Here is a 14,994-nt window from a genome sequence, read left to right as displayed (position 1 = left end):
TAATTTTGTAAACTCAAAGATAGTTTTAAAAGTTTATTTTTAAGTTTATTTATTTGTCATAAGTAAGGCTTACATTAACACTGCAATGAAGTTACTTTGAAATTCCCCTAGTCGCCACACTCCAGTACCTGTTTGGGTCAATGTACCTAACCAGCACGTCTTTCAGACTATGGGGGGAACCGGGCACCTGGAGGAAATGCACGCAGACACGGGGAGAACGTGCAAACTCCACACAGACAGTGACCCAAGCCAGGAATCAAACCCAGTCCCTGGCGCAGTGAGGCAGCAGTGCTAACCATTGTGCCACCGTGCTGACCCTAGTTAGCTGCATGATTAGTAGTCTCATTGGGTTTCTCACCATCATCTCCTTGACAAGGGCTAGGCTAGTTTGGGTTGTGCTGATGCCTGGTTTGCCTAAGCTAGGGGAGAGTAAAGCATCAGGGTAGCCAGTGAGGTCAAACCGAGGCTTTACCTGATACAATTTTTCAAACCTGTCTTGGGTTTTTTGGCCAAGATGAAGCATTAGATCACATCCAGGAGAGGTGCAATGCCTCATCCTGACGGCTTGGATCTTGTTTGATCAAGCCCAAGAAGGGATGAATATCTTGTCTTGTCAGCTTGGATCTGGTTTGTCTCATGTGGGGACCATGATTGTACCTAATTTGAATTGGCTTTTTTTGATTACAATTAAATTACTGAAAGGGGAAAAAAAAGCAGTTGGAGGCTGGGTCATTGAATTTATTCAAGGCTCCAATTAAACAGATTTTTGATAGTCAAATTCGGGGGTGAGATGGGGTGGGCATTTTAGGAATGGGTTAACTGCTATCTTCCACTTTAGACCTAATTTGTATGTAAATTGTTTAATAGTATTCACCAGAATATATAAAGGTGGCACTGGGTGTTGGAGATGTGTATGTGGAGTTGAATCAGATAATAAAGGGAGTTTATGAAGAAGCAGGACTTGCATTTCCTTTTACTAGACTGCAACTGAAGGCTTAACACGGGGTGGCAGACAGGAAAGTGGAGTTGAGACCACAACCGTATCGGCCATGATCTTATTAAATGGTGTAGCAGGCTGGAAGGGCCGAATGGCTATGTCCAACCCAGTCAAGAAGTTGTTATCCCACATTTGACAATTCTGTATTTGGAATCAATTTTGAAACAATTCTCATTGAAATGTTCCGGTAAGATATTAGTTCAGATTGTCCTATTTTTGGGGGCAAGCACTAGTTTATCAGTACCTGGCTTGCATCCATGCTGAAAGAATTGATTTTACTTCTCCATGCAGTGCAATTATAAATCAAAACTTGGAATGAAACGACAGCTTGGAGCTTTGGCAGTGAACAGTACACACTGGAATGACCCTGAGGAGGATTGTAATTGATTAGAGTCTGTAGTTATGATCTCACAATTTTCCTCCAAACATTTTTTTAAACTTGTGCACCACATTTGAGAGAGAGCCTGCATTTATATAGCAACTCATTGTCTCCAGATCACACTTTATGTAGAAATTAGACTGATTTCAACCCCATTCACACTGCGGGGAACTTGCAGTGGAATTTCTTGCAGAGCTCTTTAGTCTGTATCATTCTGGACCAGAATGTAAAACGAGCATAAGCATGAATGCAGTCCCACTAACAGAAGGAACAGCGGGTGGGGTGTTGTCTTCTGCCATAACCAAGTAACCCTTGTAAAACTGAAGTCGATGTGAATCAGTGGGAAACTCTCCAATGGTTGGAGTCCCACCAAGCACAGAAGGAAGATGGTTGTTGGCAGCCAATCATCTCATCTCCAGGACATCACTGCAGGAATTCTTCACCGGGCCATGCCCGAGGCCCAATCATTTCAGTTGCTGCTTCACCATGCACCATTCTGACTTGGAATTATATCCCCATTCCTTCACCATCCCTAGGTCAAAAACCAGGCACTTGCTCCCTAACGGCACTGTCAGCGTACCTACACCAGATGTTCTGCAACAGTTCAAGAAGCTGGTTCATCTTTACCACCTCCAAAAGTAAATCGGGATGGGCAATAAATGCTGGCCTTGTCAGTAACGTCTGCATTCCATGGAAGAATAAAAAGATTACAGAGTTCAGGGAAAGACGTTTAGGGCTGGGAGAGCTTGAAAGGAGGGCATAAGGCCAGGAATTGATATGAAGGTGAGGATAGCTATTTTAAATCTGAGTTTCTGGGAAATGGGAACCTATGTAGTTCAGCGAAGATGGGAATGATGAACAGGTTAGACATAACATTGAACATTGACAAGGGAGCTTTGCTTGAGCTGCCAATTCCGAAGGATAAAGGATGGTCAAAAGAGCATTGGAATGGCTCAGTCTGGAGGTGACAATAGCATGGGTGTGAATTTGTGGTAAATGGGCTCAGGTAAGGGCAGAAGCAGGCAATGTAGCACAGTTGGAAGTTGGTGATATTTGTGATGGAGACAGAATGGAAGTTAGAAGCTGAGCTTGGATGAAATGGAATCCTAAGTTTGCAAAGCATCTAGTTCAATCTGATAGTTGCAAGGGAGGTTGAATTAATGCCTGCAATCAAAGACAGCGGTTTTGGTATTTCCAAAATTTCACTGGAGGAAATTGGACCTTAATTCAAGACTGGAGGTTGCTTAAGTATTAACACAACACAGACAGAGAAGTTGAGTGTGGTGGTAGATTGGTAGAGCTCGGTGGCATCACCATACAGATGGAAGCTAACACCATGTCTGTAGATCACGTTCCTACAAGTCAGCCAATGAACCAGCAAGCGGAGGCCTAATGGTGGTATTGCTCAACTATTAATCCAGAAACCCTGGGGACCCGGGCTCGAATCACACCATGGCAGATGGTGGAATTTTAATTTACTAAATAATATCTAGAATTAAGAGTCTACGGATGACCATGAAACCATTGTCGATTGTTGTAAAAATCCATCTGGTTCACTAATGCCATTTAGGGAAGAAAATCTGCTGTCCTTACCTGGTCTGGCCTACATGTGACTCCAGAGCCACAGCAATGTGGTTGACTCTCAACTACCCTCTGAAATGGCCTAGCAAACCACTCAGTTGTAACACTCGCTACAAAGTCTCAACAAAGAAATGAAACCAGATGGACCACCTGGCATGGACCAAGGCACTGGAAAAGATCATGGCAAAACAAACAGCCCTGCCGACCCAGAAGAGTCCTCCTTATTAACATCTGGGGGCTAGTGCCAAAATTGGGAGAGCTGTCTCACAGACTAATCAAGCAACAGCCTGACAGAGTCATTCTCACAGAATCACACCTTACAGATAATACCCCAGACACCACCATTACCATCCCTGGATATGTCCTGTCCCACAGACGGGACAGACCCAGCAGAGGTGGCGGCACAGTGGTATGCAGTTGGGAGGGAGTTGCCCTGGGAGTTCTTAACATTGACTCTGGACCCCATGAAGTTCATGGTTCCAGGTTAAACATGGGCAAGGAAACCTCTTACTGATTACCACGTACCGTCCTCCTTTGGCTGATGAATTTGTATTCCTCCGTGTTGAACAGCACTTGGAGGAAGCACTGAGGGTGGCAAGGGTGCAAAATGTACTCTGGGTGGGGGATTTCAATGTCCTCCACCACCAAGAGTGACTCGGCAGCAGCACTACTGATCGAGCTGGTCGGGTCCTAAAGGATATAACTGCTAGACTGGATCTGCAGCAGGTGGTGAAGGAACCAACAAGAGGAAATAACATGCTTGACCTCATCCTTACCAACCTGCCGGCTGCAGATGGATCTGTCCATGACAGTATCGGTAAGAGTGACTGCCGCATAGTCCTTGTGGAGATGAAGCGCCGCCTTCACATTGAGAATAACCTCCATCGTGTTGTGTGGCACCATCACCATTTTAAATGGGACAGACTTCAAACCAATCTAGCAATTCAAGACTGGGCATCCATGAGGCACTGTGGGCCATCAACAGCAGTGGAATTACACACCAGCACAATCTGTAACCTCATGGCCCGGCATATCCCCCACTCAACCATTATCATCAAGCCAGGAGATCAACCCTGGTTCAATGGAGAGTGCAGGAGGGCATGCCAGGAGCAGCACCAGGCATACCTAAAAATGAGGTGTCAACCTGGTGAAGCTACCAAACACAACTACTTGCATGCCAAATGGCAAAAGCAGCAAGTGATAGACACAGCTAAGTGATTCCACAACCAACGGATCAGATCTAAGCTCTGCAGTCCTTCCGCATCCAGTCGAGAATGGTGGTGAACAATTAAACAACTCACTGGGGGGGGAGGCTCCACAAATATCCCCTTCCTCAATGATGGAGGAGCCCAGCACATCAGTGCAAAAGATGAGGCTGAAGTATTTGCAGCAATGTTCAGCCAGAAGTGCAGAATGGATGATCCATCTCGGCCGCCTCCAGTGGTCCTCAGCATCTCGGATGCTAGTCTCCAGCCATTTGATTCACCCCGTAATATCAAGAAACGGTTGGAGGCACTGGATACTGCCAAGGCAATGGGCCCTGATAACATTCTGGCAATAGTACTGAAGACTTGTGCTCCAGAGCTTGCTGCTCCCCTAGCCAAGCTCTTCCAGTACAGTTACAACACTGGCATCTACCCAACAATGTGGAAAATTGTCCATGTATGTCCTGTACACAAAGCAGGACAAATCCAACCCCCAGTCAATTACCACCCAATCAGTCTACACTCTATCATCAGTAAAGTGATGGAAGGGTCATCAACAGTGCTATCAAGTAGCACCTGCTCAGTGACGCCCAGTTTGGGTTTTGCCAGGGTCACTCAGCTGCTGAAAGCATTACAGCCTTGGTTCAAACATGGACAAAAGAGCTGAATTCCAGAGGTGAGGTGAGAGTGACAGCTATTGACATCAAGGCTGCATTCAACCGAGTGTGGCATCAAGGAGCCCTAGTGAAATTGGAATCAATGGGCATCGGGGCAAACTCTTCACTGGTTGAAGTCATACCTGGTACATAGAAAGATGGTTGTGGAGGGTGAGTCATCTCAGCTCCAGGACATCTCTGCAGGAGTCTCTCAGAGTAGTGTCCTGGGCCCAACAATCTTCAGCTGCTTCATCGATGACCTTCCCTCCGTCATAAGGTCAGAAGTAGGGATGTTCGCCGATGATTGCACAATGTTCAGCACCATTCGCGACGACTCAGATACTGAAGCAGTTCATGTTGAAGTGCAACAAGATCTGGACAATATCCAGGCGTGGGCTGACAAGTAGCAAGTAACATTTGCGTGCCACAAATGCCAGGCAATGACCATCACCAATAAGAGATATTCTAACCACCACCCCTTAACATTCAATGGTGTAACAATCACTGAATTCCCCACTGTCAACATCCTTGGGCTTACCATTGACCAGAAACTCAGCTGGACTCGCCATATAAACACAGTGGCTACAAGAGCAGGTCAGAGGCTAGGAATACTGTGACGAGTAACTCACCACCTGACTCCCCAGAGCTTATCCACTATCTACAAGGCACAAGTCAAGAGTGTGATGGAATACTCCCCACTTGCCTGGATGGGCACAGCTCCAACAACACTCGAGGCTTGACACCATCCACAGCAAAGCAGCCCACTTGATTGGCACCACATTGTAGCGGGATCTTTCTCTTTACTCCACTTACAGGCCGGTATTTGGGGGTCTGCCGATAGCTGCGAGTGTCTCTCTCTTACAGGCCTTTAAATTTCAAAGGCTGGAGAATGCTGCACTGGGGCAACTCCGCAGGAGAGAGCGCTGAACCAGGCTCACCGTTTATACCTGACCGGTAACCTGATACTTATATCACACATCCATCCCAAAACCGCCACCAAGGCCTGAGTGGTTCTCTCCCTTGTCGGTGGGACAACGGCCACCCTGCACCCACTCCACTCGAGTAGGTCTCCAAGAGAGAGAACAGAGAGACTCTGTTCTTTATCTCCTGACCAGCAGTCTCCCTTGAGTGAGTGGGTTCGAATCGCTCAGATCACCCTCTGTTCTAGACTCCGGATTTATGGTAAGGGATATTGAAACTGTGACCTCGTCAGAGTGCGCTGATGAGAGAACAAGAGGCAAGACGGACTCCAAACGAGTTTCAAAACTTACAGCGATTTATTTAACAATAAAATCAACCTCTCCAATACCTCACCACACATGAATAAAACCTATACTTTATACTATCGCTATTGGAGAAATGCTAACGGCTACAACGTAAAGTGTTACTTGACACAGTTCAAAGCAAGATTACTGAACTTTAAAATTACAATACATCACCCCTCCCCTTGCCTCAACCTCTATCCTATCCTCGGGAGCTTCACAAGGTTGGTTGGGATACTCTCAATTCTAAAAGGGGTTCCTTTGTAGTGGGCTCGAATGTCTTAGTGCAGGGTCGAAACTGGGCTGCTGTTGGACTTCACCTCTGCACATCAGCTTGTGATTCTGGAAGAGAGCTCCGTCCTGCTTCTCTGACTTCAGCTTAACTTAACAACCAACTTCCCTGCCCCCGTAGGTGATTTTCAAGGACAAAGGGGCTTTCGATCACAGGCAGTCTCAGTTTAATTTAGTCGAGTCCAAACACAAAAGGCTGGAACTACCTTGACCCCCGTGGGTCGTTATTTCAATGTCTTCTTAATGCTCCTCCGGAGCTTCCTGAACGGTATCCCGTTAGTGGGATGGGTCTTTGTCTTCTGTGGATGGGCCGATTTCTGTGGCCATTGACTCCCTGCTGGTCCGTTTACTGTCCTTTGTCCTTCTGATGATTAGATCACTGGTGTGTCTGCCTTTCTGGCCACTTGCATATTCAGGGGGCTCACACCTTTTTCTTAGCACAGTCCACAGGCAGGTTATGTTTGTCCTGCCAAGCCTTCTGGGAGGTTTTTATCAGCCACCAGCCAGAGTTGGCCACTTTTAAACTGTCAGGTTTCCCCTGAGTCCTTTTAAAATATGGAGGATTGCCCTGAAACTTACAACATCTGCAAAATTCAATCCCACCAACGCCCAGTAGCAGCAGTGTGTGCTATCTACAAGATGCACTGCAGCAATTCACCAAAGATCCTTAGACAACACCTTCCAAACCCATGACCACTTCCACCTAGAAAGACGAGGGCAACAAATAAATGGGAACACCACCACCTGCAAGTTCCCCTCCAAGCAACTCACTATCCTGACTTGGAAATATATCGCCGTTCCTTCGCAGTCACTGGAATCGTGGAATTCCTTCCCTAATGTCATTGTGGGTCAACCCACAGAACATGGACTGCAGCGATTCAAGAAGGCAGCTCACCACCACCTCCTTGAGGGCAACTAGGGATGGGCAATAAATGCTGGCCAGCCAACAACGCCCATGTCCCATGAACGAATAAGAAAAAGAGGAGGACACCAAAATAGATTATGGTGGGGAGCTGTAAGGGTCATTTTGTGGGACAAAGTGAAGTATGCTGTAGAGATGCTCTGGTTACACTCGAATAGGAACGGGACTAAGGTGAAGGCAGTCCCATTAAACTGAACTTCACAAGAGAAGTGCTAGACGTGGTTGTAAACAGCCATTCGAACCATCACTTAGGTGGTAAATTGGTGCAGTGAGATCACATACTTACTTTGGAGCAAAGTTGATTTTTATTTTCATTGATTTTAATAGGATAATGTTGCCCAGGTACTATAATGGGCAACACAACCTCTCCACCAGTATATCACTCAAACTGTGAAGCTGAATATACTCCTTACTTCCCCTCCTCGTATTCTCAACCTTTCAAGGAGAAGTAATTTTGGGTTTAAAAGTAGAATCAATGTTTCAAAATGCACCATGTGCAAGAATCAACACTACTTGGGGCTCGTGGCTCTAGATGGGACATGGGCGTTGTTGGCTGGCCAGCATTTATTGCCCATCCCTAGTTGCCCTCAAGAAGGTGGTGGTGAGCTGCCTTATTGAATCGCTGCAGTCCATGTTCTGTGGGTTGACCCACAATGACGTTGGGGAAGGAAGTCCCAGATTTTGACCCAGCGACTGTGAAGGAACGGCGATATATTTCCAAGTCAGGATAGTGAGTTGCTTGGAGGGGAACTTGCAGGTGGTGGTGTTCCCATTTATCTGTTGCCCTTGTCCTTCTAGATGGAAGTGGTCATGGGTTTGGAAGGTGTTGTCTAAGGATCTTTGGTGAATTGCTGCACTGTATCTTGTAGATAGCACACACTGCTGCTACTGGGCGTTGGTGGGATTGAATTTTGCAGATGTGGTGCCAATCAAGTGGGCTGCTTTGCTGTGGATGGTGTCAAGCCTCGTGTTGTTGGAGCTGCGCCTGTCCAATGGGCGGCATGGTAGCACAGTGGTTAGCACTGCTGCTTCACAGCTCCAGGGACTGTGTTCGATTCCCGGCTTGGGTCACTGTCTGTGTGGAGTTTGCACATTCTCCTCGTGTCTACGTGGGTTTCCTCCGGGTGCTCCGGTTTCCTCCCACAGTCCAAAGATCATAGAAATCATAGAAACCCTACAGCACAGAAAGAGGCCATTCGGCCCATCGAGTCTGCACCGACCACAATCCCATCCAGGCCCTATCCCCACATCCCTACATATTTTACCCACTAATCCCTCTAACCTACGCATCTCACGACACTAAGGGGCAATTTTCGCATGGCCCATCAACCTAACCCGCACATCTTTGGACTGTGGGTTAGGTTGATTGGTCATGCTAAAATTGCCCCTTAGTGTCCTGAGATGCGTAGGTTAGAGGGATTGGTGGGTAAATATGTCGGGATATGGGGTAGGGCCTGGGTGGGATTGTGGTCGGTGCAGACTCGATGGGCCAAATGGCCTCTTTCTGCACTGTCAGGTTTCTATTTCTTCTATGATCTCCTTTTCCCAATAACCGCACCCCCTAATTAAAGACTTGGCTCTTTTAATGCTTGTATCCTCCTCATATTACTTGTAAATTTACTGCTGCTGCAGACAATGCTTTGTTCAAGTTGGATTTTATCTGAAATAAATACTATCAAATCTTGCGTTTGTCTACAAACCTTTGGCATGCTGCTGCACTTTTTGGTGCAAATAATTTGTTCACACATCAAAACTACATTCAGCATGTTTTTGGAGTTGTCAGCTGTTTTCAGGCTGTACCAGCTTTTATATTTTTGGTTACTGGGTATGGAGGTGTGTGAAATAGCATAGGAGATCCGATGGAACAGAATCCCATCAAAAGAATTTAATGGTGTATTGATTAACTTTTAAAAAAATACTGGATCGATATCTGGTTAAAACAAAACTGAATGATATAAGAAGTACAGATGTAGATGATCAAAAACACTGGAGTTCAATCCTGTTTTGCTGTTATGGACCACGCGAATGTCATTATGGAATGTAAAATATTGAAGGATAAAGGCTTAAATGTTAGATTGACAAAGTGGAATTGTGCTCGAATATGTTTGAGGGTCGGGGTGAAGTTCAATAATGTTTTATCTTCAACCTCCCAGAGGAAGTTAAATAAATTTGGTAGAGTCCATCATCGGGGAAAATTGTGCATTACCGGGCGAAATAGTCTCAAAAGATTCAGTGGTCGTCCTGTTCAGTACTTGGTAATGTTTATGCGGCAGATACTGGCAGCAGGATCACAGCAGACTGGAGCTCTGTGCTGCTGCTGTCTGATGTTTGTATTGAAGAATTAATGATCTTATGATAGAATCTCTGCAAGTTTGTTGAGTGATACTCGACAGATGATTGCCATGAAATAAGCTAGTCCTAATATAGTTTATTTAAATTCAAGTTCTAACTGTAGAAGAAATAGCTAAGGAATCAGAGAATTATTTCCATGATCTCATGCCAGAGTCACTTCTCATCTCTTTCTATTAGCAATTAATTTTCAGAAGGTCCCATTTGCAATCTATAAAGGTTTCACGATGGTGATTGAGCAACTTGAGACAGATGGATACATCTGACATTATCTGACATTGCCATGAATTTAAATCATAAATTTGATGAATTTTCCCAGAAGGTTGCGATATGTGAATAACTACAATCTCATCAAATCAATGAGAGTACATTTAGTTGGTTCCGGAATGTTGTTCAGATTGCACATCACAGCAGAATGAAATTGTACTGATAACTCGGATTGTTTGTTAACTTAATATCAGTATGAGGCCCTGTGTCTTTAGGATAGTGCTGAGTTAATGCTGTTTGAGACTTACTGTCAAAAGGTAGCATTAGATATCTTGCAGTATGGTCGCAGTCATTACCAAAAAAAAACTACTCTGGCATTTAACTCGTTATAGTCAGTCACAGGCTGGGGTTTTCCTCTCCTGATCTGCCGGGTGTCTTTGGCAATGGGAGCAGGAAACTCTCAAGAACAGCTGAGTCGTGTTTTGCTTCAATGTAAACGTGATCCGGTTGTCCCCCCTCCCCAATTTCACCCAAAGTCAAATTTCATTTCTTTCGAATCTATTGTTCAAATGTTACCATTTTAAATATTTTTTTTATATTCATTCATGGGACATGGGTTTCACTGGCTAACCAGAGTATTGCCCATTCCTAGCAACAAAATTATAATGGGAGCTAATTAATACAAGCTGTTGTTACAAACGTATCTATGTGAAGTTACTTATGGTTCTCAAACTTTGATCAAATGAACCCTTAGTAAGGCTTAGGCCTTATTTACTGTGTCTTTTTTAACATAATGAAGCAAGCATTTCTGCTGACATTATGAAGAATATGGTGGTATAGTGGTCATCAATATAAATACTGTGGCTCCAAGACCACGTCAGGTGCAGGGAATTCCACAACAGGTTACTTGCCTCTTGACTCCCCAGAGCCTGTCCACCATCTACAAGGCACAAATCAGGAGTGTGATGGAATGCTCTCCGTTTGTCTGGATGGATGCAGCTCCAACAACACTCGAGGCTTGACACCATGCAGGATAATCAAGCATTGATTGGTATATCCATCACCTTAGCAATAACTCCCTCCACCACGGATGCATAGTGGCAGCAGCATGTACCATCTACAAGATGGACTGCAGCAACTTACCAAACCTCCTTCAATAGCACCTTCCAACCCTGTGACCTTTACCATGGAGAAGGACAAGGTCAGCAGGTGCATGTGAACACCACCACCTGCAAGTTCCCATCCCAAGTCACACACCATTCAGACTTGGAAGTATATTGCCATTCCTTCACTGTTGCTGGGCCTTCACTGTTGCTGGGACTCCCTTTGTAACAGCGCTGAGAGTGTGTCTACACCACACAGACTGCAGTGGTTCAAGAACGCAGCTCAACGCCACCTCCACAAAGGCAATTAAGGATGGACAACAAATGTTGGCCTTGCTAGCGGAATCCGCATCCTTTGAAAGAATGGGGGGAAAAAAGCTACCAAACTAGCAATGAGTGGCTGTGATCTATCAGCTGCACTAGCTGTGGGTGCAAATCCCATAATGGCTGCTAAATCTTGCAAGCGGCCCAAAATGCGATTTGCACTGGCAAGATTTCGGTTTGTGTAACGGCGCTATTTCTGCCCTCACCACATCATCCCATCCAGCTGGCGTGACGTCATGCCAATGCACATCACTGCTGATATTCAAAAACAAAAACCATAGCGCTGACCACACCAGGGATGCACAGGTAAGTATAGCCCCCAGGTAGTGAGGGACATGGCTGGGAAGTGAACCTGGCACTGCCCCCAGGTTGGCACTGCCAAGGTGGCATTTCCTTCTGGGGTCCCCCATTGGGAAGGGTTCCCTTTATGTGTGTTGGGAGGGGAGGGTGGGGAGAGCATGCACCCCAATGCCTGAGGTGGGGTGGGGGGTGATGCCTATGAGGGGGATGTTAATACTGACAAATTTTGGGAGAATTTCGTCCAGTGTTTATGAATAACAATCCAATCATGTTTAATCTGAGGAAAAATAGTCATGGATGCTGTGCAGTTGTCAGAAAAGATATTATTACTGCCTTTCAGGAAGGGGAGCCTGTCACCTCTATCTGTTCTCATCTACAATGTGGCTGTAGTCCCACACTGACCCTTTTAAAAACCCTATGACGCAGCCTAGCGAGCCACTCAGTTGTAAATAATTGCAACAAAAGGAAAATTAGGAAGCTGGTGGGAAAACTTATGTAATTGCCCCATCTTGCATTATTCTGGAGCATCACAATTAAAAGTCTCCAGTGGTTGGCTCAATACTGTCTTTTCAGGGCAATTTGGGATCAGCAATAACACAGCCTTGCCAGGATTGCTCGTGTCCTGAAATTAAGTTATTTGTTCTGGGAAAAGTATGAAATATTCAATGGAATAGTTTGATTGGAGAATTGAAAACTGGAGATTTGAAGGTATGTTATCCATACAACTAATTTGTTTTAGGAAATAAAACTATAATTTCAGGGGATTAAAAGCAAATTACTGCAGATGCTGGAATCTGAAACCAAAAGCGAAAATGCTGGAAAATCTCAGCAGGTCTGGCAGCATCTGTAAGGAGAGAAAAGAGCTGATGTTTCGAGTCCAGATGACCCGTTCGTTGTCAAAGGTTTATAATTTCAGGGGAATTGGTGCCTACGCTTGGTAAATTCAGTAAAATCGTACGTTGGCACCATTATTCCAAGGGGTGTTTAATGATGCATATTGAATGATGAAGTGCTTTGATTACTGTGCATTTGAACAAGTTCTCAAACTTTGATAATTCGTTCTACATTTCTGTTTTCTTTCTATGTAAGACTTGGTGTAAGGGCAGTCTGCTATGTTACTCTGCAGTATTTTCCACCTCCTTGCTGAAGTTTCTTTGAAATTCTTTCATTTGTTTTTAACTTCTTTTTCTGACACCAGTTGTTTTATGATTGCTTTGCTAATTGTGTCTTTTATGTTCCTTTCGTTTAATTTATGGCTTACTGTTTTGTTCACCTCCCCCCTCCCCCACCCCGTTTTGCTTTGCTGCCTAAAAGGTGGGCAATCTTCAGGAAGCCAATGCTGGCCAGAAGGATCCCAACATGCTCACGGTAGGAGCAATTGCAACTAGTCATTGTGATGATGTGGTGTGGTACCTAGTCATTAATTTGTCTTTGCTGTCCACCCAAAGTCATGTGGTGTGATTGTTCAAATTATTTTAATGTTCTTCTCTTGCTGCAAGAAGTCTGAATGCAGAATTTGCGCGTGTGAAGTTTATTGATGTATGTGTAATTGTTAAGCCTTGAGAATAACTGATGAGCTGGGTGTTGGCTTATGGTGCAGCTTCCAGCTGCATGGAATAAGCAGGGGTCGGGGGGCTAATTAAAACATGAGCTAATTCCTCAATCAGCTTGAGACCCCAGTTCCAGAATAGAATCAGGTGGGACCGCACTGCAGCTTAATAAATGCTGTAGATCACATTTGCTTTCAAATTCTGATAAGTTCCCTTTTCATTGAGGATTAGCAGAAAAATTATTAAAATTCATTCCTGTGTCTGACTGTATGGCTGACACTAATTCACGAGAAGGCTTTGCATTTTAACAAGGGGGCAAGTGAATAATAGAATGATAAAGCAAACAAGGTGGCCCGTTGGCCTATCCTGTCTGCGCTGGCTCTTTAATGGAGCTATCTAATTAGTCCTCCACTCCTATTCCTTCCCTCTTCAGCATTTTCCCTTCAACTATTTAGCCAATTCCCTTAAGAAATACTATTAAATGTGCTTCCAACACCCCTTAAGGCCATGCATTCTAGATTGTAACAAATCTCTGCAAAACGAAAGTCTCGTCTTGTCACCTCTCATCCATTTGCCTATCACATTAAATCTGTATTTTCTGGTTACCCTTCTGCCACTGAAATGGGCTTCTCTTTATTTATTCCATCTGAACACCTCTATCAAATCTCCTCTTAATCTAACCGCAGCTTCTCCAGTCTCTTGAGAGTACTAATGTTCTTCATCCCCATTCTAATTTATCTTTTCTGCCTGTTGAAGGCCTTGCCATCCTTCCTGAAGTTTTATACTCTGAACTGAGCTGGGGCCTGAAGGTCGTTTTATAAAAATTTGGTGCAAGTCCCTTGTTCTTATTTATTTGTTTTATTTATAAAACTAAAGATCCTATGTATTTCTTTTTTTTTTAAAAAACAGTTTTCTCCACTTATTCTGCCACCTTCAAAGATTTGTTTGGCTAAATCTTTGTTCTGGCACCTCCTTTTTAAAATTGTACCATTTAGTTTGCATTGCCTCTCTCCATTCTCTTTACACTTCTCTGCTTTCAGCTACGTCTGCCCATTTTACCACTTGCATTCTTTTTTAAATTATACCCTGCATGCTAAGATCCAGGATATACTAATATATATTGCAAGTGCAATGTTCCTAATAATGATTCCTGGGTCACTTTTATATTAAAAAATTCTAAACAATTACGAAGACTAATTACCACCTCTAGTATTCAATTTATTCCCCTACCCACATCCAATTTTTTTGAAATATGCTGTTCAAACCATTGCTAGTGAGGGAATTGGTTCGGAGGAAAACTTGAGAATGTTTGAAGGAGATGCCTTTCACACATCCACACACATAATCACTGAAGCATGTTAGCTTAATATATTAATTGAGTCTCCTCACATCATTGAGTTCAAGGATCTCTCCAAATCTGTTCCCTTGATGACATCTTGAGCAGGCAGAGTTAGTCCTTTATCAAAAATCAACATTGAATATGGAAACAAATGTCAATTAAGGGTCTTTTGCAACTGTTTGCAAAAAAATACATGCTTGTAACACTTAGGCCTTGATACATCTTTTAACATATCCCCAGTTACTTTGGGTTCCAGGAACCTGTTTTAAAATTAGAACTGTTGTCAAGTTGCATACATTAAATGGAGTTGATGCCATATATTGTTTGCATTATTCAACTTTTTTAACCTGAATAGCCAACAATTGTATCTCAGCATATTGTAGAAAGATTAATCTTGTCATTGAGTGCCTTCTAATGCAACAGTTTGCAAATGAATATTATGCCAGAATAAGCAGTTTTGTGTTCTACAATAGCTGATTGAAGTACCCAGCTATCTCCTTTGATCAGCTTACTGTGCGGTACTCCAGCA

General features: G+C 44.1%; 1 protein-coding gene across 1 annotated transcript in view; it reads left to right on the top strand.

The window, feature by feature from the left end:
- LOC144494654 (sodium/potassium/calcium exchanger 2-like) overlaps positions 1 to 14,994 on the top strand; it is a 285,657-nt gene that overhangs the window by 170,599 nt on the left and 100,064 nt on the right. The window lies entirely within an intron of this gene.

The sequence above is a fragment of the Mustelus asterias genome, chromosome 6 (assembly GCF_964213995.1).
Source record: "Mustelus asterias chromosome 6, sMusAst1.hap1.1, whole genome shotgun sequence".
In the NCBI taxonomy this organism is placed as follows: Eukaryota; Metazoa; Chordata; class Chondrichthyes; order Carcharhiniformes; family Triakidae; genus Mustelus; species Mustelus asterias.
The sequence above is the reverse complement of the archived record's forward strand: the minus strand, read 5'-3'. Positions and strand labels throughout refer to the sequence as shown.